Here is a 25,148-nt window from a genome sequence, read left to right as displayed (position 1 = left end):
AAGTTCTCAAGGCTGTCAATAAATAAGTGATTGACTCTGCAACCTGTATTTGCTTAACTGGTGATCAAAGACATTATCACCAATTTTCGGAAGACACGAGACAAAAGAAATCAATCTAACTGGAGGTGAATGTCCTTATTAAGTGCAAAGGGACAGCTACAAAGTTTTACAGATGAGATTGTGGAGTACATGATTAGATCGAGTAGTATCAACCGCTTGCAGTACCTCAGTGGTAAAGCGTGGTAAAGCGTTCGCTTTGTAACCGGGAGGTCGTGCCCTGGTCGCGTCAAACATAAATGTAAGTAGTGATTGCTCCTTCGCCAAATGGTTGGCATTTAGTACGGAGAATCACGGGTCTTTCAGATATGACTTTAAAAACGGAGCGGTAGGCCTTGGCACATTAAAGAACCTTCGCTACTACGGCCGTAAACGCTTAGCATAGGTCTAAAGGACCTCCCCAATCTAGCTGTGGCATACGGCCCCCAATGATTTAGTAAAACCTCAAAGTTTGAAATATGCAATTTACAATGTCCTAAGATATTCATTAAAATACTTAATCTTAGTGGTTTGGCATTTTATTTAACTGAAACGTTCGTTTACATCAAGATCTTTTGAAATCGGATTTATTTGTTTTTTTGTTGACCGGTCTTTAAAGCTTTTGTTTATATCGAGCACAAGGTTGTCCAGATTTCTCTTTTCTATTTTGAGTAAAGAAAGTTATATCCAAAAGTATGGCATGTCAAACGTTACAATATTTGATCTTTTCCATTTGTATTGTATAATTTTCCATTTGTATTCTATATTTTCATTAGCATTGTATAATTTTTCATTTGCATTGTATAATTTCCATTTGTATTGTATAATTTTCCATTTGTATTCTATATTTTCCATTTGTATTGTATAATTTTCCATTTGTATTCGATATTTTCCATTTGCATTGTATAATTTTTCATTTGTATTGTATCCAGGGAATGTTTATTTTGATTTGTTACGAAGGATTTCATTAGTTAACGTCACTGATGTACCACATCTGTAGACGTGCTAAGCACACAGGGCCGTAGCAATGACGGTTCTTTATCGTGCCAACGCCTGAGCAGCGACACGGAATATCTGTTTTTAAGGTCATTAAAGGAAAGACCCGCGATTCTCACTTTTAAATGCCGAGTGTTTGGCAAAGGAGCAATCAGTCTTTATATATGTCTTAGGTTTGATGCGGCAATTACAGTAACGGTTCTCGAACTCACGACCTCTCGCCCACAAACCAAGCGATAAATTACTGAGCTACCGCGATCAGGTTCATGCAGGACTAGTTGTTTTTGAAAATACGTAGCTAGCTCTAGTAATGGCGAATCCCCCACCCCCTGATCTTTTTTTTTTAAATAGAACTCTCCAGAAAAGCATGCACATTTTTATTTAGTATGAATTCAGTAGATTCGGGGGACTTAATTCGGCCCTTGGGTCCCCACCAATCAGCCAATTGTTAACATTATCGAATTTGGTAATGCACGAGATGTTGAAGAGGTAAAGTTCAGGAGCCACGTTTCGCAGGAATGGGCAGGGTCTATAAGCCCGTGAACTGATACAATCGGAAGTTCCGTGAACTCAAACATACACAAATTGCATACGTCATACAATTTACTTTCGTTTTTACTAAAGGTCTAGTATTAACTCGTACCCGAGATGCATATTAAAAATCTTTTGTAAGTGGAGGTACAGAATCAACACTAATAAGGATTTGATTGAGTTCACTGGGTTCTAATTAGGATGTGATTGAGTTCATGGGCTTCTAATTAGGATATGGTCCACTTCACGGGCCTGTCTCTAACACTAAAAAGGATGTGATTGATTTCACGGGCCTGACTCTAATACTAATTAGGATATGATCCAGTTCACGGGCCTGATTCTAACATTAATTAGGATGTGATTGAGTTCACGGGCCTGATTCTAACACTAATCAGGATATGATGCAGTTTACGGGCCTGATTCTAACACTAATCAAAATGTGATCCAGTTCACGGGCCTGAGTCTAACACTAATTAGCATGTGATTGAGTTCACGGGCCTGATTCTAACACTAATTAGCATGTGATTGAGTTTACGGGCCTGATTCTAATACTAATTAGCATGTGACTGAGTGCACGGGCCTGCTTCTAACACTAATTAGGATATGATCCAGTTCACGGGCCTGATTCTAACATTATTTAAAATGTGATTGAGTTTACGGGCCTGATTCTAATACTAATTAGCATGTGATTGAGTTCACGGGCCTGCTTCTAACACTAATTAGGATATGATTCAGTTCACGGGCCTGATTCTAACATTAATTAAAATGTGATCCAGTTCACGGTCCCGATTCTAACACTAACTAGCATGTGATTGAGTTCACGGGCCTGCTTCTAACACTAATTAGGTTATGATCCAGTTCACGGTCCTGATTCTAACACTAATCAAAATGTGATCCAGTTCACGGGCCTGAGTCTAACACTAATTAGCATGTGATTGAGTTCACGGGCCTGATTCTAACACTAATTAGCATGTGATTGAGTTTACGGGCCTGATTCTAATACTAATTAGCATGTGATTGAGTGCACGGGCCTGCTTCTAACACTAATTAGGATATGATCCAGTTCACGGGCCTGATTCTAACATTATTTAAAATGTGATTGAGTTTACGGGCCTGATTCTAATACTAATTAGCATGTGATTGAGTTCACGGACCTGCTTCTAACACTAATTAGGATATGATCCAGTTCACGGGCCTGATTCTAACATTATTTAAAATGTGATCCAGTTCACGGTCCCGATTCTAACACTAATTAGCATGTGATTGAGTTCACGGGCCTGCTTCTAACACTAATTAGGATATGATCCAGTTCACGGGCCTGATTCTAACATTAATTAAAATGTGATCCAGTTCACCGGCCTGATTCTAACACTAACTAACATGTGATTGAGTTCACGGGCCTGATTCTAACACTAATTAGGATATGATCCAGTTCACGGGCCTGATTCTAACACTAATCAAAATGTGATCCAGTTCACGGGCCTGATTCTAACACTAACTAGCATGTGATTGAGTTCACGGGCCTGATTCTAACACTAATTAGGATATGATCCAGTTCACGGGCCTGATTCTAAAACTAAGTAAAATGTGATTGAGTTCACGGGCCTGATTCTAAAACTAATCAGGATATGATCCAGTTCACGGGCCTGATTCTAACGTTATTTAAAATGTGATTGAGTTTATGGGCCTGATTCTAATACTAATTAGCATGTGATTGAGTTCACGGGCCTGCTTCTAACACTAATTAGGATATGATCCAGTTCACGGGCCTGATTCTAACATTATTTAAAATGTGATCCAGTTCACGGTCCCGATTCTAACACTTATTAGCATGTGATTGAGTTCACGGGCCTGCTTCTAACACTAATTAGGATATGATCCAGTTCACGGGCCTGATTCTAACATTAATTAAAATGTGATCCAGTTCACGGTCCCGATTCTAACACTAATTAGCATGTGATTGAGTTCACGGGCCTGATTCTAACACTAATTAGGATATGATCCAGTTCACGGGCCTGATTCTAACACTAATCAAAATGTGATCCAGTTCACGGGCCTGATTCTAACACTAACTAGCATGTGGTTGACATCACGGGACTGATTCTAACACTAATTAAATGTGATTGAGTTCACGGGCCTAATTCTAAAACTAAGTAAAATGTAATTGAGTTCACGGGCCTGATTCTAAAACTAATCAGGATATGATCCAGTTCACGGGCTTGATTCTAACACTAATTAAAATGTGATCCAGTTCACGGGCCTGATTCTAACACTAACTAGCATGTGATTGAGTTCACGGGCCTGATTCTAACACTAATTAGCATGTGATTGAGTTCACGGGCCTAATTCTAACACTAAGTAAAATGTGATTGAGTTCACGGGCCTGATTCTAACACTAATTAGCATGTGATTGAGTTCACGGGCCTGATTCTAACACTAATTAGGATATGATCCAGTTCACGGGCCTGATTCTAACACTAATCAAAATGTGATCCAGTTCACGGGCCTGATTCTAACACTAACTAGCATGTGGTTGACTTCACGGGCCTGATTCTAACACTAATTAAATGTGATTGAGTTCACGGGCCTAATTCTAAAACTAAGTAAAATGTGATTGAGTTCACGGGCCTGATTCTAAAACTAATCAGGATATGATCCAGTTCACGGGCTTGATTCTAACACTAATTAAAATGTGATCCAGTTCACGGGCCTGATTCTAACACTAACTAGCATGTGATTGAGTTCACGGGCCTGATTCTAAAACTAATTAGCATGTGATTGAGTTCACGGGCCTAATTCTAACACTAAGTAAAATGTGATTGAGTTCACGGGCCTGATTCTAACACTAATTAGCATGTGATTGAGTTCACGGGCCTGCTTCTAACACTAATTAGGATATGATCCAGTTCACGGGCCTGATTCTAACATTAATTAAAATGTGATCCAGTTCACGGTCCCGATTCTAACACTAATTAGCATGTGATTGAGTTCACGGGCCTGATTCTAACACTAATTAGGATATGATCCAGTTCACGGTCCTGATTCTAACACTAATCAAAATGTGATCCAGTTCACGGGCCTGATTCTAACACTAACTAGCATGTGGTTGACTTCACGGGCCTGATTCTAACACTAATTAAATGTGATTGAGTTCACGGGCCTAATTCTAAAACTAAGTAAAATGTAATTGAGTTCACGGGCCTGATTCTAAAACTAATCAGGATATGATCCAGTTCACGGGCTTGATTCTAACACTAATCAAAATGTGATCCAGTTCACGGGCCTGATTCTAACACTAACTAGCATGTGATTGAGTTCACGGGCCTGATTCTAACACTAATTAGCATGTGATTGAGTTCACGGGCCTAATTCTAACACTAAGTAAAATGTGATTGAGTTCACGGGCCTGATTCTAACACTAATTAGCATGTGATTGAGTTCACGGGCCTGATTCTAACACTAATTAGGATATGATCCAGTTCACGGGCCTGATTCTAACACTAATCAAAATGTGATCCAGTTCACGGGCCTGATTCTAACACTAACTAGCATGTGGTTGACTTCACGGGCCTGATTCTAACACTAATTAAATGTGATTGAGTTCACGGGCCTAATTCTAAAACTAAGTAAAATGTGATTGAGTTCACGGGCCTGATTCTAAAACTAATCAGGATATGATCCAGTTCACGGGCTTGATTCTAACACTAATTAAAATGTGATCCAGTTCACGGGCCTGATTCTAACACTAACTAGCATGTGATTGAGTTCACGGGCCTGATTCTAAAACTAATTAGCATGTGATTGAGTTCACGGGCCTAATTCTAACACTAAGTAAAATGTGATTGAGTTCACGGGCCTGATTCTAACACTAATTAGCATGTGATTGAGTTCACGGGCCTGATTCTAATATTAATTAGGATATATGATCCAGTTCACGGGCCTGATTCTAACACTAATCAAAATGTGATCCAGTTCACGGGCCTGATTCTAACACTAACTAGCATGTGATTGAGTTCACGGGCCTGATTCTAACACTAATCAAAATGTGATCCAGTTCACGGGCCTGATTCTAACACTAACTAGCATGTGATTGAGTTCACGGGCCTGATTCTAACACTAAGTAAAATGTGATTGAGTTCACGGGCCTGATTCTAACACTAATTAGCATGTGATTGAGTTCACGGGCCCGATTCTAACACTAATTAGGATATGATCCAGTTCACGGGCCTGATTCTAACACTAATCAAAATGTGATCCAGTTCACGGGCCTGATTCTAACACTAACTAGCATGTGGTTGACTTCACGGGCCTGATTCTAACACTAATTAAATGTGATTGAGTTCACGGGCCTAATTCTAAAACTAATTAAAATGTGATCCAGTTCACGGGCCTGATTCTAAAACTAATCAGGATATGATCCAGTTCACGGGCTTGATTCTAACACTAATTAAAATGTGATCCAGTTCACGGGCCTGATTCTAACACTAACTAGCATGTGATTGAGTTCACGGGCCTGATTCTAAAACTAATTAGCATGTGATTGAGTTCACGGGCCTAATTCTAACACTAAGTAAAATGTGATTGAGTTCACGGGCCTGATTCTAACACTAATTAGCATGTGATTGAGTTCACGGGCCTGATTCTAATATTAATTAGGATATATGATCCAGTTCACGGGCCTGATTCTAACACTAATCAAAATGTGATCCAGTTCACGGGCCTGATTCTAACACTAACTAGCATGTGATTGAGTTCACGGGCCTGATTCTAACACTAATCAAAATGTGATCCAGTTCACGGGCCTGATTCTAACACTAACTAGCATGTGATTGAGTTCACGGGCCTGATTCTAACACTAATTAGGATATGATCCAGTTCACGAGCCTGATTCTAACACTAATTAGGATATGCTCCAGTTCAGGGGGCTGACTCTAACACTAATTAGGATGTGATAAAGATCACAGGCCTCTAATTAGAATTATAGCATTATTATTTATTTCCACAAATCACATTTTCATACAACTCTTTATAGTGAAATGTTACACACATCTATTTTGATTTAAATCGTATCATTGATTATTCATCCATAACTTAGACTTTTGAAATAGTTTATTATACCCCCCGCAACAAGTTGTGTGTGTGGGTGGGGGGGGGGGGTATACTGGAATCGGGTTGTCCGTCTGTCTGTCCGTCCGTCTGTAGACGCAATGGTTTCCGGGCTCTAAAGCATTATCCTTTCCACCTACCGTCACCATATCATATATATGGACTACCCATGGGATGAAGATGTTCCCTATCGATTTTGGGGTCAAAAGGTCAAAGGTCACGCGCACTGGACATCAAAGTAGCAATATGGTTTCCATTTAAATTCTTTAACGGCTTTTTTCATCGCATGGAGATGCTGTGTTCCTAGATACCTTTTGGATCATAATATTGAAGTTTTACCTATTTCCAACACCCTTTAGGAGATTGGGGTAAGCGAGGGGTATTCTTAGTGAGCATTGCTCACAGTACCTCTTGTTTTAACAGGTTGTTTTTTTACAATAACTATCGGAAAAGACTAACAAAATTTATGTTCCTATCATGCATAAATCTAGTAAATAAATCATTGATTTTGCAAAATCTGATGACATCATAGGAGGGTGGAATTACTTTAAGTTATGTTTAGTGCTGTGTGTATATAAACATGCACTCATATAATTATATCTTCCCTCTTCCAGGGGGAGACATATTGTATTTGTACTTTCTGTCCGTCCTTCCTTCTGTCACAAAATCTTGTGAACGCTTCTCCACCTATATGGCTTATCAGATAGACTTGAAACTTTGTACAATGCTTCATTGTCATTTGCAGATGTGAATATTGTTGGGACGGGAGGATCCAATTGTTTTCCTAAGAGTTATAGTGGATCTAAGAGGGGTGGAAGATGTAAAATAGCTTATGAACTCTTCTCCTCCCATATGGCTTATTGGATAGACTTGAAACTTTGTACAATGCTTAATTGTCATTTGTAGATGTGCATATTGTCGGAATGGGAGGATCCAAAGTTTTTCCTAAAAGATATAGTGGATCTAAAAGGGGTGGAGGATGTTAAAATACCTTGTGAACACTTCTCCTATATGGCTTATCTGATAGACTTGAGAATTTGTACAATGCTTCAATGCCATTTGTAGATGTGCAAGTTGTAGGGACAGGAGGATCCAATTGCTATCCTTAAAGTTAAAGTGGATCTGAGGGGTGTATGGTATAAAATAGTTTGTGAACGCTTCTCCTCCTATATGGCTTATCAGAGTTCATGTCTATCTTCCTGCCCATGCTTTCTCCTCCATACTATTCAATACATTAAGGGGGATGTTTCCTATATTTTACGAATGAATTGGTTGATTGACAACAAACTTGGTACACTTGTACAGCATATATAAGGAGTAGATGACCCCTATTGATTCTTAGGTCACATGGTCAGTCCACTCTTGACATAGGAAGGTATTGTCTGCTCAATATTTTGAATTGGTGTAACTACTATCAATTAAATGAGGCACGGGTATAACCCTTTCAATTTTGCAACTTGGGGGGCATATGTGTTTTAGAAACATCTCTTGTGTTGTATTATATGAATTACAGTTTTTAGTGTGCTCAGTTTAGAGAATAGCATAAAAGTATTTGATAATTAAATATCTTACAGATTGGCAGTTTACTCCATGCACCGACAGGAATGATAAACTGTGATATTCGTAAATGGTGAGCATTTATATTTTTAGCTCACCTGAGCCAAAGGCTCAAGTGAGCTTTTCTGATCAAAATTTGCCCGTTGTCTGTCGTCGTCGGGCGTCATAAACGTTTTACATTTTCGACTTCTTCTCAAGAACCGCTGGACCAATTTCAACCAAACTTCCCACAAAGCATCCTTGAGTGAAGGGCTTTCAAGTTTGTTCAAAAGAAGGGTCATGTCCCTTTCAAAGGGGAGATAATCACAAAAATGCAAAAATAGGGTGGGGTCATTAAAAAATCTTCTAGTCAAGAGCCACTCGGCCAGAAAAGCTGAAATTTACATGACAGCTTACTGGCATAGTACAAATTCACGTTTATTAAAATCATGGCCCCTGGGGGTTGGATGGGGCCACAATAGGGGATCAAAGTTTTTACATACAAATATATAAGGAAAATGTTTAAAAATCTTTTTCTCAAGAACCACTGAGCCAGAAAAGCTGATATTGACATGAAAGCTTCCTGACATATTTCAGATTTCAGTTTGTGAAAATTATGGCTCCCAGGGGTAGGATGGGGTCGCATGGGGGATCAAAGTTTTGCATACAAATATATAGGAAAAATCTTTAAATACATACATGTATGTATGAGCCAAAGTGACTCAGGTGAGCGATGTGGTCCTTGGGCCTCTTGTTTGTATGTGGATGTGGTAGACAATTTTTAGTTCATCCTAGCTCCTAATTATTCAAATCCATTGGCCAGGGGTTGTGGGGAAAACATGATTTACATCTACATCCTTACTTCTGAAAACAATGTCCACTTCAAAACCATGTATTAACAAGACAACAGTATTTTTCCAGTGAGGAAGAAGACCATGAAAGACACCACCAGTTTATAAAACAAGAGGCCCATGGGCCACATCGCTCACCTGTGTCACCTTGGTCCACATCAGAAGATTTTCCATATCTATTTGCATGTAAAACCGTAGTCCCTATTATGGCCCCAAACCTACCCCTGGAGGCCATGGTTTTTGCAAACTTGAATCTACACTATGTCAGAAAGCTTTCATGTAAATGTGAACTTCTTTGATCCAATGGTTCTTGAGAAGAAGATTTTTAAAGATTTTCCCTATATATTTGTATGTAAAACTTTGATCCCCTATTGTGGCCCCATTCTACCCCCGGGGGGCATGCTTTTAACAAACCTGAATTTGCACTATATCAGAAAGCTTTCATATAAATCTCAGCTTTTCTGCCTTAGTGGTTCTGGGAAGAAGATTTTTAAAGATTGTTCCTATAAATTTGTATGCAAAACTTTGATGCCCCCCTTGAGGCCCCATCCAATCCCCGGGGTCCATGATTTTAACAAACTTGAATCTGCACTATATCAAAAACAACAACAACAACAAAAAACCGAGAGAAAAAAAAAAAAAAAAAGCAAAAAACTTTGACCCCCTATTGTGGCCCTATCCGATCCCCGGGGGCCATGATTTTAACAATTTAGAATCTGTACTATATCAGGAAGCTTTCATATAAATCTCAGCTTTTCTGGCTCAGTGGTTCTTGGGAAGAAGATTTTTAAAGATTTTTCCTATATATTTGTATGTAAAACATTGACCCCCTATTGTGGCCCTATTCGACCCCCGGGGGCCATGATTTTAACAATTTTGAATTTACACTATATCAGGAAACTTTCATATAAATCTCAGCTCTTCTGGCTCAGTGGTTCTTGAGAAGAAGATTTTTAAAGATTTTCCCTATATATTTGTATGTAAAACGTTGACCCCCTATTGTGGCCCTATCCGACCCCCGGGGGCCATGATTTTAACAATTTTGAATTTACACTATATCAGGAAGCTTTCATATAAATCTTAGCTTTTCTGGCTCAGTGGTTCTTGAGAAGAAGATAGATTTTTAAAGATTTTCCCTATATATTTGTATGTAAAACTTTGATCCCCTATTGTGGCCCCATCCGACCCCCGGGGGCCATGATTTTAACAATTTAGAATCTGCACTACCTAATAAAGCTTATCTATAAATTTCATCTTTTCTGGCCCAGTGGTTCTTGAGAAGAAGATTTTTTAATGACCCTACCCTATTTTTACCTTTTCTTGATTATCTCCCCTTGGAAGGTGGCCTGGCCCTTTATTTTAACAATTTAGAATTCGCTTTACCTAAGGATGCTTTGTGCCAACTTTGGTTGAAATTGGCCCAGTGGTTGTTGAGAAGAAGTTGAAAATGTGAAAAGTTTACAGACGGACGGACAGACGGACGGACGGACGGACGCCGGAATACGTGTGATCAGAAAAGCTCACTTGAGCTTTCAGCTCAGGTGAGCTAAAAATCCGTTCAATAAATATATTAAACTTTACTGCTTTGGGGAAAGTATATTGATATATTGGTAAGAAAGTAATTTTCTAAAGAATCAGCAGCTCACAATTTGATTACTTTGATATGATAGGAATTAGTCAATATATATTTTGGGTATGGATCCAAAATACACATCTTTATGAAGTTGAATGAACATGTTTGCTCAATTTTTACACAAGTAGTGCATCACATAACATATTAAAGCTTTCTAATCCGACTCTTTTATTTTTAGGAACTGGGACACGTTCTAAATATACTCAGGGACATAATGATGTGCAGCAAGGCTCGTCATGGGTAGAGATACTCCCATTTAATATTGATACTTTTCATATCCAAGCATGTATATGGCTAGGTTGTATAATGTTTGTTATAATTATCTAAATTATGTCCTTCCTTCCATCTATTGTTCTGTGTGTTGATTTCTCACCACTCTGCAAGAAAGGGCATCCATGTCTATTTCATAGACGATCCTACATGTAGTTGCAATTGAATCATAAATTATTCCCAAAGAGTTCATGATTTTATCATGTTTTAAATATAATATTTTTTCAATATCTATTTCAGATTTTACCAAATACAGAACACTGCAAGGCTTGCAAAATGAAGACCTCAGTAAAAAAATTTCTAAATTATCCACTGTAAGGCTGCTTACCAGTAATTCATATCTAGAACTTAAACATATCATCCTTGAAACAATAAAAACTAATTTAATATAGTATATTTATGTATGTTATGCTTTTTCAACCTTTAAATTTTTTAAAGACAGTATAGTTTATTATGATTGCACAATATTTAAAGTTTAAATTTTCATAGAATTTTGTTTGCTCTCCAGAATGGCAGCTCACTACCTGCCCCTTGTGATGTTAAAAGAGGCCGTTGTTCTCATTTGTTCCAAAACAGGAATGGCATATGAGGAGGCCAACAGAAGATGCACCTCCACTGACCTCCACTGAGTTTGCACTCACAAAACGAATAAATTATTATTATTTCTTTTGTTTGTAATTGTATATTGTCAACAAGGTCAAAGGCACTTGATCCGATGCCAAACTTTTGCATTTCTTTTGCTTTGTGGTAAATTTTCTTCAGCAACATTAACATTGTTTAAATTGTTTTCTTTGGAGAGTTTACATGTACACATGGATCATTTGTATATTAGAATTATAGCATTGTTTAATTCAACTCATTCTTATCATAGAGAGGTTATTATATACTGCAGGCAACGACTTGTAAAGGGTATACTGTTTTAACTCACATGCAAGGCAGTATTATGAAACTCTGTAGTTGATAAGGACATATATCACATATCGATATGCATATTTACAGGAAACTCTGATGTATTTTAAATCTGAACGTTAATTTAAAAGTGGGGAGAAATAGCATTGGATGAAAAAAGACACATATGAAGAAAATTATTCCATACGTAAATACTTTTTAGCTCACCTGAGCTGAAAGCTCAAGTGAGCTTTTCTGATCGCCTGTTGTTCATTGTCTGTCCGTGATTAAACATTTTATATTTTCTCCAGAAGCACTGGGCCAATAATAACCAAACTTAGCCAAAAGTATCCTTGGGTAAAGGGCTTTCGAGTTTGTTCAAATGAAGGGTCATGCCCTCTTCAAAGGGGAGATGACCACAAAAATAGGGTGGGTCATTTGATTTTTTTTATCAAGAACCATTGGGCCAGAAGAGCTGAAATGTACATGAAAGCTTCCTGACATAGTACAGATTCAAGTTTATTGAAATCATGGCCTCCTGGGGTTGTATGGGGCCACAATAGAGAATCAAAGTTTTACATACAATTATTCAGGAAAACTCTTTCAATATGAGCCAAGGTGGCTCAGGTGAGCGATGTGGCCCATGGGCCTCTTGTTCAACATATAGAATAAATAGTTATGTTGTATTTCCCATGGAACATTGAAACGTTTAATGCGTTTACCAATTAATCACTGAAAGAAAGATAAAATTGTTGTTTCATATGTTTTATGAAAACTTAAAGATGTTTCATTTCTTTTCATGAAAGACCCCTTAATTACCCAGTAATATATAATCAATTCTTAACAGATTATGTAAATTTGATTTATATTAAGGATGTTTGATCTGATTACCCATCATTATCAATCTGTCTAATATGACCATCATGTGTTACTATTGCTACGCAATCTTGGAGCATGAGGTAGAATGCGAGCCAGCTCTTTCATAAGTACATGTATCTGGAATATATTTCAATGTCAAAGGTTACAACAATGTGATAATTTAATCATTGTATGTCTAAGGTGTTGATAATAAAACTGTTATCTGTTCAACTTTTTCTTCTTAATTAAAATCAAGACTAAGTACCAGAGGAAATTGTGGAAAAAAATGTCTGTCAAATACGTCAAGCTCTTACATGTAGTAGTTGCAGATTCAGCTATTTATAGAGATACTGAGTTATGATGCACACAAAAATGGGTCTGGCACAAAAATGTTGATTTAGCTCAAGATGACTGGAAAAGTCTATAACACAGAGAGACTGGGTATTTATTCAATTGTGCATGATTGATTGAATGAATATTGTTAAACGTCCCTCTCGAGAATATTTCACTCACATTGAGACGTCACCACTGGCGGTGAAGGGCTGTAAAATTTAGGCCTATGCTCTGCGCTTATAGCCATTGAGCAGGGAGGAATCTTTATTGTCCCACACCTGCTGTGACACAGGACCTCTGTTTTTCCGGTCTCATCCGAAGGACCGCCCCATTTAATCGCCTCTTACGACAAGCAAGGGGGTACTGAGGATCTATTCTAACCCGAATCCCCACGAGACTATTCAATTGTGCCTGATGATTAAACTAATAATAAACATGTATGGAAAATTTATTATCAGTGAAATACGATACTGTTGTACAGAGACAAAGTTGCATTTTATAGGCTAAGACAGTGTAAGGCTCTACAGGAACTAGGTTAGACTCTACAGGGACTGGGTTATACTCTACAGGGACTAGGTTATGCTCTACAGGGACTAGGTTATGCTCTACAGGGACTAGGTTATGCTCTACAGGGACTGGGTTATACTCTACAGGGACTAGGTTATGCTCTACAGGGACTAGGTTATGCTCTACAGGGACTAGGTTATGCTCTACAGGGACTAGGTCATACTCTACAGGGACTAGGTTATGCTCTACAGGGACTGGGTTATACTCTACAGGGACTAGGTTATGCTCTACAGGGACTAGGTTATACTCTACAGGGACTAGGTTATACTCTACAGGGACTAGGTTATGCTCTACAGGGACTAGGTTATGCTCTACAGGGACTAGGTTATACTCTACAGGGAATAGGTTATACTCTACAGGGACTGGGTTATACTCTACAGGGAATAGGTTATACTCTACAGGGACTGGGTTATACTCTACAGGGACTAGGTTATACTTTACAGGGACTAGGTTATGCTCTACAGGGACTAGGTTATGCTCTACAGGGACTAAGCTATGCTCTACAAGGACTGGGTTAGGGTTTACAAGGATTGGATTAGATGCCTGTGAACTGGATCATATCCTAATTAGTATTACAGTCAGGCCCGTGAACTCAATCACATTTTTGATTAGTGTTAGAATCAGGCCCATGAACTGAATCATATCCTAATTAGTGTTAGAATCAGGCCCGTTAACTGGATCATATCCTAATTAGCGTTAGAGTTAGGCCCGGGAACTCAATCACATTTTATTTAGTGTTAGAATCAGGCCCGTGAGTTGGATCATATCCTAATTAGTGTTAGAATCAGGCCCGTGAACTGGATCATATCCTAATTAGCATTAGAATCAGGCCCGTGAACTGGATCATATCCTAATTAGTGTTAGAATCAGGCCCGTGAACTCAATCACATCCTAATTAGTGTTAAAGTCAGGCCCGTGAACTGGATCATATCCTAATTAGACGCTCGTGAACTGAATCACATCTTAATCAGTGTTAGAATTAGGCCCGTGAACTGGATCATATCCTAATTAGTGTTAGAATCAGGCCCGTGAACTCAATCACATCTTAATTAGTGTTAGAGTCAGGTCCGTGAACTGGATCATATCCTAATTAGAGACCTGTTAACTGAATCACATCTTAATTAGTGGTAGAATGAGGTCCGTGAACATGATCATATCCTAATTAGTGTTAGAATAAGGCCCGTGAACTGGATCATATCCTAATTAGTGTTAGAATCAGGACCGTGAACTGAATCACATCCTAATTAGTGTTAGAATCAGGCCCGTGAACTCAATCACATCCTAATTAGTGTTAGAGTCGGGTCCGTGAACTGGATCAGATCCTAATTAGAGGCCCGTGAACTGAATCACATCTTAATCAGTGTTAGAATTAGGCCCGTGAACTGGATCATATCCTAATTAGTGTTAGAATCAGGCCCGTGAACTCAATCACATCCTAATTAGTGTTAGAGTCAGGCCCGTTAACTGGATCATATCCTAATTAGAGGCCCGTGAACTGAATCACATCTTAATCAGTGTTAGAATTAGGTCCGTGAACTGGATCATATCCTAATTAGTGTTAGAATCAGGCCCGTGAACTCAATCACATCCTAATTAGTGTTAGAGTCAGGCCCGTGAACTCAATCATATCCTAATTAGAGGCCCGTGAACTGAATCACATCTTAATTAGTGTTAGAATTAGGCCCGTGAACTGGATCATATCATAATTATAGTGTTAGAATTAGGCCCGTGAACTGGATCATATCCTAATTAGCGTTAGAATCAGGCCCGTGTACTCAATCACATGCTAATTAGTGTTAGAATCAGGCCCGTGAACTCAATCACATCCCAATTAGTGTTAGAGTCAGGCCCATGAACTGGATCATATCCTAATTAGAGGCCCGTGAACTGAATCACATCTTAATCAGTGTTAGAATTAGGCCCGTGAACTGGATCATATCCTAATTAGTGTTAGAATCAGGCCCGTGAACTCAATCACATCCTAATTAGTGTTAGAGTCAGGCCCGTGAACTGGATCATATTCTAATTAGAGGCCCGTGAACTGAATCACATCTTAATCAGTGTTAGAATCAGGTCCGTGAACTGGATCATATCCTAATTAGTGTTAGAATCAGGCCCGTGAACTGAATCACATCCTAATTAGTGTTAGAATCAGGCCCGTGAACTCAATCACATCCCAATTAGTGTTAGAGTCAGGCCCATGAACTGGATCATATCCTAATTAGAGGCCCGTGAACTGAATCACATCTTAATCAGTGTTAGAGTCAGGCCCGTGAACTGGATCATATTCTAATTAATGTTAGAATGAGGCCCGTGAACTCAATCACATCCTAATTAGTGTTAGAGTCAGGCCCGTGAACTGGGTCATATCCTAATTAGAGGCCAGTGCACTGAATCACATCCTAATTAGTGTTAGAATCAGACCCGTGAACTCAATCACATCCTAATTAGTGTTAGAATTAGGCCCGTGAACTGGATCACATCCTAATTAGAGGCCAGTGAACTGAATCACATCTTAATTAGTGTTAGAATCAGGTCCGTGAACTGGATCATATCCTAATTAGTGTTAGAATCAGGCCTGTGTACTCAATCACATCCTAATTAGTGTTAGAATTGGGTCCGTGAACTGGGTCACATCCTAATTAGTGTTAGAGTCAGGCCCGTGAACTGGGTCATATCCTAATTAGAGGCCAGTGAACTGAATCACATCTTAATTAGTGTTAGAATCAGGTCTGTGAACTGGATCATATCCTAATTAGTGTTAGAATCAGGCCCATGTACTCAATCACATCCTAATTAGTGTTAGAATCGGGTCCGTGAACTGGATCACATCCTAATTAGTGTTAGAATCAGGCCCGTGTACTCAATCACATGCTAATTAGTGTTAGAATCAGGCCCGTGAACTCAATCACATCCTAATTAGTGTTAGAGTCAGGCCCGTGAACTGGATCACATCCTAATTAGAGGCCCGTGAACTGAATCACATCTTAATTGGTGTTAGAGTCAGGCCTGTGAACTGAATCACATCCTAATTAGTGTTAGAAGCAATCCCGTGAACTCAATCACATCCTAATTAGTGTTAGAGTCAGGCCCGTGAACTGGATCATATCCTAATTAGAGGCCCGTGAACTGAATCTTATCCTAATTAGTATTAAAGTCAGGCCCGGAAACTGGATCACATTTTAATTCGTGTTAGAATCAGGCCCGTGAACAGAGTACAGCATCATATATAGGAAAACGAAAGTAGAAGGTATGACGTATGCAATTTGTGTGTGTTTGAGTGCACAGAGTTTCCGGTCGGATCAGTTCACGGGCTTATAGCCTTTCCCGCAGGAATGTACCGTATTTGCTAAGTGTAATGGCGTACCCCCCCCCCCCCCCCCATCCAATTAATTGAACGCTTTTATGCGTCTAATGTGATCAGCATATTCAAACTAGTCTCCTATTTATCCACTGGCTGATCTAGATAATTCTGAACGAAAGGATGCAGTAAACTGCTGGATGTCTGGGGACTGCCCCCCCCCCCTTTTTAAATTTAAGGTAAATCTTGGTATCTTGTTTAGAAAAATGTATTAAAAGATAAAAGAAGCAATAATTTCTTCCATTCCCGGAGAAATAAATGACAAAATCTTTTGATTTCTTGAATTACTTTATTGAGAGAACTTAATTTTTCCAGAAACCCTTAAAATATGCGTCATTTTACTAATTTTACTTTATCAAAAATGACATATTTCAAGCCCTATAAAATCTGTAAAATCCAGGAGCTTTCGGGGGCTTCGCCCCTTGGACCCACTGGGGGCCGCCTCAAGGCGCCCCCACACCCCCTGCCTCATAAAGTGGCGCCCCCGTAACCGCAATTCCTGGATCCGCCCCTGTAAGTCCCCAGGAACAAGTGCGTTTTGACAAAATAAAACGCACATGCATGCTTTTTTGACATCTATACAGAGTGTATATAAAATATCATATTTGTGAAGGAAAGGGGGGGGGGGGTCTCCCGGCGCAAGATTCCACATTGCTAGCTACATGTATGTTCAACTATTCCGATCGCGGTAGTTCAGTGATATATCCTTTGGTTCGTAACCGTGAGGTCGCATGTTCGAGTTCTACTCGTGTCATGGCTGCATCAAACCAGTTAATACTTTCCCATACGCATTGCTATCTAAAAGTGAGAATCACAGATCTTTCGGATAATGTGACCTTAAAAGCAGACATCCCGTGTTGCGACAGGCGTTGACACGTTAAAAAAAAAACCCACTGCACTACGCCACTGTACGCGTACATGTAGTATAGTAAGTCTATTTGTGGTACGTCACGGCTAAATATAAGTGGCACCTAAACTAATGAAATCCTTCGTAACAAATCAAAATAAACAATCCCTCGGATGCAATACAAATGAAAGATTTTGCAATGCAAATGGAAATTATACAATGCAAACGAAAAAAATATATAATACAAATGGAAAATATGGAATACAAATGGAAAATTATACAATACAAATGAAAATTATACAATGCAAATGAAAAATTATACAATGCAAATGAAAAATTATACAATGCAAATGGAAAATATAGAATACAAATGGAAAATTATACAATACAAATGGAAAAGATCAAATATTGCAACGTTTGACATGCCATACAAAAGGCATGTGCTGGTGATGAAATTCATAAAAATAAATACAATAAAAATCAACAAAAACTACACGATTTCTTTCTACCTCATTTACCTGTATCGATCTAGGGTAGTGATTCTGTAGTCTTCAGGCTAAGGGTGACCATTTGAAACTTAGTTTTCTACCCTTATATTAAAATATTCCAGGGGAAAATGACTGTACACACACTGGAGATTCATAAGTGTTTAATATTCACCAAGAAGTATAATAGATAAATCAGTTTCTCGTTGAAAAGAGGGATTATAAAAAGGGACCACAAGCTACAGCTAAAGTGGGGAGGTCCTTTGTGGTACTTCTACTGCTGATGACTTCTAAATATGAGTAAAAAATTCTCAACGGGACGTAAAACGGCAATATATCAATAGAAGGTTTGTGATGAGATAGAAGGGTTCCGACCTAGAATTGCCTATATTTTAGCATTAATTGTTAATATTTTATTCCATTGTGCTGAAATTTTTAAAGTGTTATTGTAATATCCCTTTCTTTCTTTTTATCCATTTCCCGTGCTTGTCAATCAAAAATTTCAAACATCCGTCACTTTGCCGTTTTAACATCAACATTTTTAAAAAGTTTAGAATATCATTGAAATGTCACTGTGAATTACTGTCAAATAAACCATCATATTTTTTAAGTTTTTTGATAATTAAATCATGTCGGAATGTGAATATCAATTGCATTCATTGAAATAGAAAACTAAAATCCATATTAATTTTATCGGCTTTGAGAAAGTCCTTAGATTGACATCTTTGATAGTAAACCTATTTAAGATCTAATCGGCTTATGAACTCATCAAAAGCTTCTACACTAAATTCACATTCAATGTGGATCTGGAAGAAAACCATCGGGAAAAGGAAAAAAGACGTAAAATATCAATCTGATTAATTTTCTTCAATTAAAATGGAACTCGTACATATTCATCGTCATATCTTTTTTTTTTAAAAATCTGATTCTACGTACATTGACTCTACATTTGATATTAGAAAGACGCTGAAGTTCTTCATTGGCAAAATCTACATAACCGTCTTCCAACAGTCTGTTAGAATTCTCATGGGCACACATTGTGCTGCTTTATTAACTGACCAGTTATTGTTTTCTTATGAAGTGGAATTCATTTTAAAACATCCATATGTGAAAGCTCTCTTCTAGTGTCCTTCAACTCGACATTTAGATATATCGATGGCGTTCTACTCATGTCGATTCCAAATGTCCCTGTAAACTTGGAAATAAAAGACATCACAGATTCTTTTACATCTGCTTCATATTTGAATATTTTACTAAACATTGTCGTCAACGGTAAACTAAAGGCTTTAATTAATATTTGAAGGTATGTTTGGACACAAGTATAATAGGAAAATATGTTAAGATTTTTTTATATTGAATTTATGAGACAGCAACACAAGAATACAACGATACCAGGCCTCAACCGTGCGCAGCTTTTTGTGTGCTGTAAATCGAAGGTTTTTATAAGGGGTAAATCTGTAGCTCTCTGTTCCGTCCCAATATTTGTTCAGAGAGCTACAGTTCTGCAGCTATATTTCATTATCACCTGCATATGTTGTTTATGTTTCTCAACTGATTCGATAAAACGAAACCATGATCTACGTATGATCACTTTAAATCGAGGCAGGCTACTGACAGTCAAGTTGATGTTACAGGGGTTTCAATATTCTCGTTTAATGTCAGCATTTCGCTTATCATATGGTCATTATAACGATGTTATTTATATATACAGCGTTTCATTAGTTCAAATACTATCTGACGTGTTTCATACCAGTTTTTAGATCGTTATTTGCATAACATAACTTGAATACATAATTATAACCTTATGATCGGTATTTGATTATCAGACAGAATTATGTTTTCAGCTTAATCGTAAGATATTTCGTGAATAAGGACCCTGATCAAGATGTAGGGCTCATGGTGGATGTAGCCGGTCAATAGGGGGCGCTTACTCCTCCTGGGCACCTGATCCAACTTCTGGCATTTCCATGGCTCTGTGTTTGTTCTACTCTCCATTTTGTTTTCTTTATAAGCATTTATGAGATTGATCACTGTTCGTTATGTTCAATGCTCCATTACAGAAACAAAGATGCTCCTTTGTTAATAGAAATAATTATATTGTTGGGGTTTTTTTCTGTGTGAACAACATTATGTTTGGATTTAAAGTGCCATTCAAAATTCCAATAAACTGATCTTTCGATGCCTTCTCATTTTGTTGACACATATTCGTCACACAATTGAAAATTGATTGCAAACATGTTCGAATTCTTTCCAAACCCACGCTGTAGTAAATCATGGTTTACTCTATAATTTATTTATTCATTTCTTCAGTTGAACGTCCACACATTTCCGGTTATCTAGTAGCACAATTCTCTCGTATGAAGCCTTAGCTACGAAATACCCATCCCTGACTTTATGATCTGTTAAATTGTCATTCATTTCACTGCTTTTTTACTTTCTAGACATCTTTGTTATAACGAGATAATTAACTCATTAAAACGAGATAATTAACTTATTATAACGAGATAATTAACTCATTAAAACGAGATAATTAACTCATTATAACGAGATAATTAACTCATTATTACGAAATACTAACTTGTTATCTACCAGATAATATCTCGTTATGACGAGACATTAATTCGTTATAAGAAAAGAATTAATTCGTTCTTTTTTTTTTCACTCTCCATCCAGCTTTCGTAGACTTTATTATTGCAGAAATGATCAAAAACTAGTCATCCATTTTTCTTTCGTCTTTCTTTTTTACTCATAGATAGAGAGTCATATATGATGTTATAATTTTGATACTATATTCAGGCGACATTATATATATATATATATATATATATATATATATATATATATATATATATGAGGTTTATGCTAAAACACTCCTCCATATCAACATTTTTTATACCACGGCCTACCTGCTTGATATTTATACACCCAATATACTACTGAAAACTAATTGGTTTTATATCATTGGGAATTCATTTGCCAATTTTAAAACATATGTCTTATCAATAATTCAGATGGTTTTTTTCCGACATGGGTCGAGTTCTACACAGTGGAGAGATTTCGTTAGTACCACCTACCGTACGCAAATGATTCATTAAAATCTATATTCGTAGCGTTACGGAATTTGCTAGCAGTATTAAGCAGCCTGCATGTCACGAATTTCAATACGAGGCAACCAGGGGGTTTCACATAATTTATGATATTAAGATAACGTTATTCAATTATATTCAGACATAACAGTTCTGGGAGAGGTTATGTTGAATTAATTAATGTTTTAATTAAACCGCGGTTAAGTACAATGTATTTGATTATATTCAACTTTTTTCACATGGTAATATATTGAGTAGCATGTCATTCTTTTAAAAGGCTTTCTAGGAAAATCTATCCTATGTTATTGAAAATTCAATTCAGAAATTGACTATGAAAACTTTACTGATGCCACCTAGAAATGTAACTTAATTGCCCACGTGAAATTGAATATTTGAAGTAAATGAAAATCTAGACCGACTGTGCAGACATTTCCGTGGAATTCGATACCTGTCAATGGCATTTTTGTTCAATCATATTTGAATTTGTTGCAGTTGTTTGCGTATTTTCATTGTAAATTTAAATATTAAATGAAAACAATGCCTCAATTTCACACTTTGTTTGCAGGTAGTACATGTGAAGGAATCGAATGTAGATCCCCTGATAATTTGATTCAAAATAATTTCAATCGCTTTTAGTTTTGTACAATTTCAAAGGACAAAATGTATTGTAATGTGAAATAATGATTATTCAACATTCAACATGAAAAGTCATTATTAAAGGCACTGTATATGTCCTTATTAAAGGCACTGTATATGTCCTTATTAAAGTCACTGCATATGTCCTTATTAAAGGCACTGTATATCTCATTATTAAAGGCACTGTATATGTCATTATTAAAGGCACTGTATAAGTAATTATTAAAGGCACTGTATATGTCTTTATTAAATGCACTGTATAAGTCCTTATTAAAGGCACTGTATATGTCCTTATTAAAGGCACTGTATAAGTCATTATTAAAGGCACTGTATATGTCCTTATTAAAGGCACTGTATATGTCCTTATTAAAGGCACTGTATATGTCCTTATTAAAGGCACTGTTTATGTCCTTATTAAAGGCACTGTATATGTTCTTATTAAAGGCACTGTATGTGTCATTATTAAAGGCACTGTATATGTCCTTATTAAAGTCACTGTATATGTCATTATTAAAGGCACTGTTTATGTCCTTATTAAAGGCACTGTATATGTTCTTATTAAAGGCACTGTATATGTCATTATTAAAGGCACTGTATATGTCCTTATTAAAGGCACTGTTTATGTCCTTATCAAAGGCACCGTTTATGTCCTTATTAAAGGCACTGTATATGTTCTTATTAAAGGCACTGTTTATGTCCTTATTAAAGGCATTGTATATGTCCTTATTAAAGGCACTGTATATGTTCTTATTAAAGGCACTGTATATGTCATTATTAAAGGCATTGTATATGTCCTTATTAAAGGCACTGTATATGTCATTATTAAAGTCACTGTATATGTCATTACTAAAGGCACTGTATATGTCCTTATTAAAGGCACTGTATATGTCCTTATTATGGGCACTGTTTATGTCATTATTAAAGGAACTGTGTGTGTCATTATTAAAGGCACTGTATATGTCCTTATTAAAGTCACTGTATATGTCCTTATTAAAGGCACTGTTTATGTCATTATCAAAGATACTGTTTATGTCCTTATCAAAGGCACTGTTTATGTCATTATTAAAGGCACTATATATGTCCTTATTAAAGGCACTGCATATGTCATTATTAAAAGCACTGTATATGTCCTTATTGCAGGCACTGTATATGTCCTTATTAAAGTCACTGTATATGTCATTATTAAAGGCACTATATATGTCATTATTAAAGGCACTGTATATGTCATTATCAAAGACACTGTATATGTCCTTATTAAAGGCACTGTATATGTCCTTATTAAAGGCACTGTTTGTGTCATTATCAAAGGCACTGTTTATGTCCTTATCAAAGGCACTGTTTATGTCATTATTAAAGGCACTGTATATGTCCTTATTAAAGTCACTGTATAAGTCATTATTAAAGGCACTGTATATGTTCTTATTAAAGGCACTGTATATGTCCTTATTAAAGGCACTGTTTATGTCCTTATCAAAGGCACTGTGTATGTCCTTATTAAAGGCACTGTATAAGTCCTTATTAAAGGCACTGTATATGTCCTTATTAAAGGCACTGTATAAGTCCTTATTAAAGGCACTGTATATGTCCTTATTAAAGGCACTGTATATGTCCTTATTAAAGGCACTGTATAAGTCATTATTAAAGGCACTGTATATGTTCTTATTAAAGGCACTGTATATGTCCTTATTAAAGGCACTGTATATGTCCTTATTAAAGGCACTGTATATGTCCTTATTAAAGGCACTGTATAAGTCATTATTAAAGGCACTGTATAAGTCATTATTAAAGGCACTGTTTATGTCATTATTAAAGACACTGTATATGTCCTTGCAACAGCAGTACATGTGTACATGTCAATTCAGCCTCGGTCGGAAGTACGTAATTCCATGGACAGTACACGAAGAATGCTAAAACAAACATTACCTGATTTTTTGTGGGTTTGTTTTTAAATGTTCTCTATTTCTGACTATTCATTCAGTTTTGAATATACTGATTTGTTCCATTGAACACCAGAGTTCTATTGAACAGGTTACGTAATCGGAATGGGATTGATTGCGCCATACCGGAAGCTATCACCCCAGAACAGCTTATACACAACCGCTGTATTCGTTAAAATATACCCAGAACATTTAATCTGATCAGTGTATCGGGCTGACTGCTTAATTTGTTTTATTCTTGCTGCTTTTTGTTTTGAATACAGTGGTATAATTGTTTTGTATGTATATTTGTGTTGATAGACCAGCATATTTTTTCTCGAGGCACTAGTAACAGCTTTGTTGCCCGAAGTGGAGGATGCTCTGGTCTATTTATACATATGCATATAAATGAAACGATTGTTTTCTTGCCTAATACTAACAGATTTAATAATAGCTTACATTAGAATGTCCAGACGTAATGTTGGTTGTTCAATAATCGCTTACTGTATGACGTAATCCGTTCCGTGGAATGAATTTATAAACCCCCATCGTACTAAAACTGGATTCTGTCTGAGTTTATAAATGTTCTTTTATTAATTTCGAAGAATTAATTACGCGTTTTATAACAGAATCTAGTGACAACAAGCGACTAAGCACAGGCTTTGAAAACATTATGCTTTCACTGCAGTCGCCATTCGTACATTTTTCATAGGTTTGGTGAATAGTTCGAAAAACGAAATGTAATTTTAGAAATACTGTAAATTCAATTTTTTGAAAATACACGAGGGCATGAACTGCGATGCTTTATGCTGTCTTACGTCATGAAGCGCAGTTCGTAGCGCATTCTTTTCAAAAATGAATTTTATTTCAATGCGTTCATTGGAGAAATGCATATCATTGCAATCTGTAAAGATATCACAGGTAAATTGGAAATGCAAATATTAAGGATGGATTCTTGTAATCATTCAGACGACATGTGCCGTGTGTACATATATATGACACAGGTGAGTCATGAAGCCTGTGCATGACTCTTCCTGGATTACATTGATAACACTTTAAGCTGAAATGGGGTCTGAGGAACATGAATTATAGGGAACTATATTTTCAGTGGTTTCAACGACGTAGTAAAATATCACATCTCTCATACGAGAAATTTGACTGACAGATATGTCTCCAGTAGAACAAAATCAAAGCAAGAAAATATTTTCAAAT

General features: G+C 37.1%; 1 long non-coding RNA gene across 2 annotated transcripts; it reads left to right on the top strand.

Annotated features, from left to right (window-relative positions):
- Positions 1 to 1,658: 1,658 nt before the first annotated feature.
- Positions 1,659 to 12,760, top strand: LOC130046647 (uncharacterized). Of its 2 annotated transcripts, none has more exons than XR_008803436.1 (5): positions 1,659 to 1,700; positions 8,244 to 8,299; positions 10,868 to 10,929; positions 11,200 to 11,273; positions 11,468 to 12,760. It is a non-coding gene; the product is annotated as an uncharacterized LOC130046647 (long non-coding RNA). The 2 variants fall into 2 exon arrangements; XR_008803437.1 differs by lacking the exon at positions 1,659 to 1,700 and adding an exon at positions 6,731 to 7,037.
- Positions 12,761 to 25,148: the final 12,388 nt, after the last annotated feature.

Source organism: Ostrea edulis, chromosome 5 (genome assembly GCF_947568905.1).
Source record: "Ostrea edulis chromosome 5, xbOstEdul1.1, whole genome shotgun sequence".
NCBI classification, from domain to species: domain Eukaryota; kingdom Metazoa; phylum Mollusca; class Bivalvia; order Ostreida; family Ostreidae; genus Ostrea; species Ostrea edulis.
This window is presented reverse-complemented; position numbering and strand designations above follow the sequence as displayed.